The sequence below is a fragment of the Schistocerca americana genome, unplaced genomic scaffold, assembly GCF_021461395.2.
Source record: "Schistocerca americana isolate TAMUIC-IGC-003095 unplaced genomic scaffold, iqSchAmer2.1 HiC_scaffold_607, whole genome shotgun sequence".
Lineage (NCBI taxonomy): Eukaryota > Metazoa > Arthropoda > Insecta > Orthoptera > Acrididae > Schistocerca > Schistocerca americana.
Window position 1 is genome coordinate 37,501 of NW_025726354.1, and position 5,000 is coordinate 42,500.

Consider the following 5,000-nt stretch of genomic DNA (forward strand, 5'->3'; position numbering starts at 1 on the left):
TGTTGCGCCTTAACCTAACCTATGTTGCGCCTTAACCTAACCTATGTTGCGCCTTAACCTAACCTATGTTGCGCCGTAACCTAACCTATGTTGCGCCTTAACCTAACCTATGTTGCGCCTTAACCTAACCTATGTTGCGCCTTAACCTAACCTATGTTGCGCCTTAACCTAACCTATGTTGCGCCTTAACCTAACCTATGTTGCGCCTTAACCTAACCTATGTTGCGCCTTAACCTAACCTATGTTGCGCCTTAACCTAACCTATGTTGCGCCGTAACCTAACCTATGTTGCGCCTTAACCTAACCTATGTTGCGCCTTAACCTAACCTATGTTGCGCCGTAACCTAACCTATGTTGCGCCTTAACCTAACCTATGTTGCGCCTTAACCTAACCTATGTTGCGCCTTAACCTAACCTATGTTGCGCCTTAACCTAACCTATGTTGCGCCTTAACCTAACCTATGTTGCGCCTTAACCCAACACACGTTGGGCCTTAACCCAACACACGTTGGGCCTTAACCCAACACACGTTGGGCCTTAACCCAACACACGTTGGGCCTTAACCCAACACACGTTGGGCCTTAACCCAACACACGTTGGGCCTTAACCCAACACACGTTGGGCCTTAACCCAACACACGTTGGGCCTTAACCCAACACACGTTGGGCCTTAACCCAACACACGTTGGGCCTTAACCCAACACACGTTGGGCCTTAACCCAACACACGTTGGGCCTTAACCCAACACACGTTGGGCCTTAACCCAACACACGTTGGGCCTTAACCCAACACACGTTGGGCCTTAACCCAACACACGTTGGGCCTTAACCCAACACACGTTGGGCCTTAACCCAACACACGTTGGGCCTTAACCCAACACACGTTGGGCCTTAACCCAACACACGTTGGGCCTTAACCCAACACACGTTGGGCCTTAACCCAACACACGTTGGGCCTTAACCCAACACACGTTGGGCCTTAACCCAACACACGTTGGGCCTTAACCCAACACACGTTGGGCCTTAACCCAACACACGTTGGGCCTTAACCTGCTCTGTAATTGTCATACGACGCGTTAAATTAGTGTAGTGTTGCCTAACTGCAACCCCCGCAATATAGTTTGCTACTCGCACTGCCCGGTCCCCAGAGTATCGCTTCATGTTAAACACCTTGCAGCTATACACTGTAATGCGGATGGCGGCAGGACGTACATGCTCAATGCCCTTCGCAGTTGTTCATTGGCATTCGCATGGCGAAGCACAGCCTACGTTGTGGTACGGCTTGTGGCAACTGTCCGCTGATGTTGTACGTCCAAATCACACACTGTACCGCACATTGGTCCTCATGTACTGAATGATACATCGTGGTACATGTGTGACCGTACCACGACTGCGCCAACAACGGCGAACCATACGGTCCAAATATTGTGCACTCAGCTACGTGTCGTCTCCCTATAAGAGCTGGATTGCAGTATGGTATGCCGTGGATGGCGATCAGCATGAGCCGTCTGTTGATGTAGTGGCGCGTGTTGTCAGACGTAGTCGTCTCTTCTCACACACCGTGATAGCATGGTGCACTGCGTTCCACATCTGCGACATGCGACAGAGGCCGGTTGACAGTCGTTCGCGCAATGGACATCGCATACGTACGGGGGCCACCTTCCACGTGTTCGCGAAGCGTGCACATGTTGTTGCGTGTATGTGGGCAGACATAGTGTGTCGTGACACCTGACACAGGCATGCAACAATCGTTGAATTTGCAAATGGCGATGGACGTCTACGTTTGCTGGTGACGTTACGCAAATGAAGAACTGGTAAACCGTTGTGGTGCGGTTGTTCTCGCTAGAGGTGAATCAGTGATGGCGACGATCGGTTGAGCTACCAACCGGTTGTTTCAGCGATACCCACCATGCCCACGAACGTGAATGGCATGTGGGTGTGAAGCGATACGCGGCGGTGGCTGGGTGGGACCGTCCCCGGCCGGTGAGGGGGGGCCTTCCGGCGTGCTGGCCGCGCGGTGCGTGGGCGCACGCGCTACAGCCGGCTGGTGGGGGCGGCCAGTGGCAGGCGCGCCGGCCGACGGAGGCGGCAGGCGGCGCAGCTGCGCGCCGGCGCACCCTGCACGCGGCGCCGTGCGGCCAAAGTAGGTCCTCGCGGGCCCGGTGCGAAGCGCGGTGGACATCTGCAGTGTGCTGGTCCGATTGAGGACTGTGTGCGCTGAGGATGCGCCGCCGCCCGGCGCTCGGCGCCGCGACGCCGTCTGCTGCTCGGTCGCCTCTGCGGTTCTCGCAGGTGGATTGTATCGCAGCTGTGCGGACGTGTTGGCGCGTGCGCTGTGCTGGGAGAGTTCGCTTCGGCACCCAAGTGGGGCTTTTGTCCTTCTGTGGCGCTGGCGTTGGAGCTGCCGGCCACCGTAGGTGGCGCGTGTTGTCTCCCGCCGGCAATGCCACGACAGCACGCTCCCGGGCCTCTGTCGGCAGCGGCAAGCTCAGTTGGGAGCACGGGTGGTCGCACCTAAAGCGTCTACTCGCCAAACTCCGGGCGATTGCGCCTCTCTCGAACCCGACCAAGTACTTAGGACGGCGCTGCGCGCCGCCGGGACCTGAGAGGGTTTCGAGGTGTATTGTGCAGGGGAGCTCAGCCTCCTCCTGTTTGCAGAATAATTGAGCGGACGCTTGCGTGTTCGCGCGGGCCCCCGGGACACACTCCCGGGCGGCCGGCTGCTCAGCTCTAGTTGACGCAGCTCCCTGGTTGATCCTGCCAGTAGTCATATGCTTGTCTCAAAGATTAAGCCATGCATGTCTCAGTACAAGCCGCATTAAGGTGAAACCGCGAATGGCTCATTAAATCAGTTATGGTTCCTTAGATCGTACCCACGTTACTTGGATAACTGTGGTAATTCTAGAGCTAATACATGCAAACAGAGTCCCGACCAGAGATGGAAGGGACGCTTTTATTAGATCAAAACCAATCGGTCGGCTCGTCCGGTCCGTTTGCCTTGGTGACTCTGAATAACTTTGGGCTGATCGCACGGTCCTCGTACCGGCGACGCATCTTTCAAATGTCTGCCTTATCAACTGTCGATGGTAGGTTCTGCGCCTACCATGGTTGTAACGGGTAACGGGGAATCAGGGTTCGATTCCGGAGAGGGAGCCTGAGAAACGGCTACCACATCCAAGGAAGGCAGCAGGCGCGCAAATTACCCACTCCCGGCACGGGGAGGTAGTGACGAAAAATAACGATACGGGACTCATCCGAGGCCCCGTAATCGGAATGAGTACACTTTAAATCCTTTAACGAGTATCTATTGGAGGGCAAGTCTGGTGCCAGCAGCCGCGGTAATTCCAGCTCCAATAGCGTATATTAAAGTTGTTGCGGTTAAAAAGCTCGTAGTTGGATTTGTGTCCCACGCTGTTGGTTCACCGCCCGTCGGTGTTTAACTGGCATGTATCGTGGGACGTCCTGCCGGTGGGGCGAGCTGAAGGCGTGCGACGCGCCTCGTGCGTGCTCGTGCGTCCCGAGGCGGACCCCGTTGCAATCCTACCAGGGTGCTCTTGAGTGAGTGTCTCGGTGGGCCGGCACGTTTACTTTGAACAAATTAGAGTGCTTAAAGCAGGCAAGCCCGCCTGAATACTGTGTGCATGGAATAATGGAATAGGACCTCGGTTCTATTTTGTTGGTTTTCGGAACCCGAGGTAATGATTAATAGGGACAGGCGGGGGCATTCGTATTGCGACGTTAGAGGTGAAATTCTTGGATCGTCGCAAGACGAACAGAAGCGAAAGCATTTGCCAAGTATGTTTTCATTAATCAAGAACGAAAGTTAGAGGTTCGAAGGCGATCAGATACCGCCCTAGTTCTAACCATAAACGATGCCAGCCAGCGATCCGCCGCAGTTCCTCCGATGACTCGGCGGGCAGCCTCCGGGAAACCAAAGCTTTTGGGTTCCGGGGGAAGTATGGTTGCAAAGCTGAAACTTAAAGGAATTGACGGAAGGGCACCACCAGGAGTGGAGCCTGCGGCTTAATTTGACTCAACACGGGAAACCTCACCAGGCCCGGACACCGGAAGGATTGACAGATTGATAGCTCTTTCTTGATTCGGTGGGTGGTGGTGCATGGCCGTTCTTAGTTGGTGGAGCGATTTGTCTGGTTAATTCCGATAACGAACGAGACTCTAGCCTGCTAACTAGTCGCGTGACATCCTTCGTGCTGTCAGCGATTACTTTTCTTCTTAGAGGGACAGGCGGCTTCTAGCCGCACGAGATTGAGCAATAACAGGTCTGTGATGCCCTTAGATGTTCTGGGCCGCACGCGCGCTACACTGAAGGAATCAGCGTGTCTTCCTAGGCCGAAAGGTCGGGGTAACCCGCTGAACCTCCTTCGTGCTAGGGATTGGGGCTTGCAATTGTTCCCCATGAACGAGGAATTCCCAGTAAGCGCGAGTCATAAGCTCGCGTTGATTACGTCCCTGCCCTTTGTACACACCGCCCGTCGCTACTACCGATTGAATGATTTAGTGAGGTCTTCGGACTGGTACGCGGCATTGACTCTGTCGTTGCCGATGCTACCGGAAAGATGACCAAACTTGATCATTTAGAGGAAGTAAAAGTCGTAACAAGGTTTCCGTAGGTGAACCTGCGGAAGGATCATTACCGACTAGACTGCATGTCTTTCGATGTGCGTGTCGTGTCGCGCAACACGCTACCTGTACGGCTCGCAGTAGCCGTGCGCCGCGTGCGGAACCACGCGTGCTTCTCAAAACTAACGCCAATGTTGTGTGGTACGAGCGCTGAAGCGCTGGAGCGGCTGGCCTGCGGCACCTGGCGCCTGGCGCCGGTTTTGAATGACTTTCGCCCGACTGCCTGTCCGCTCCGGTGTGGAGCCGTACGACGCCCATCGGCCGTGAGGCCGTTGGACACAGAACGCTTGAACAGGGGCCGCCACACGCCTACGTCCCGCCTATGCAACTGTCTTGAAAGAGACAGTGTAAACTAAGAAAA

The 5,000-nt window shown here is 55.1% G+C and overlaps 1 non-coding gene across 1 annotated transcript; it reads left to right on the forward strand.

The window, feature by feature from the left end:
- Window positions 1-2,742: 2,742 nt before the first annotated feature.
- On the forward strand, window positions 2,743-4,652 carry LOC124587622. The gene has a single exon (XR_006975535.1). It is a non-coding gene; the product is annotated as a small subunit ribosomal RNA (ribosomal RNA).
- Window positions 4,653-5,000: the final 348 nt, after the last annotated feature.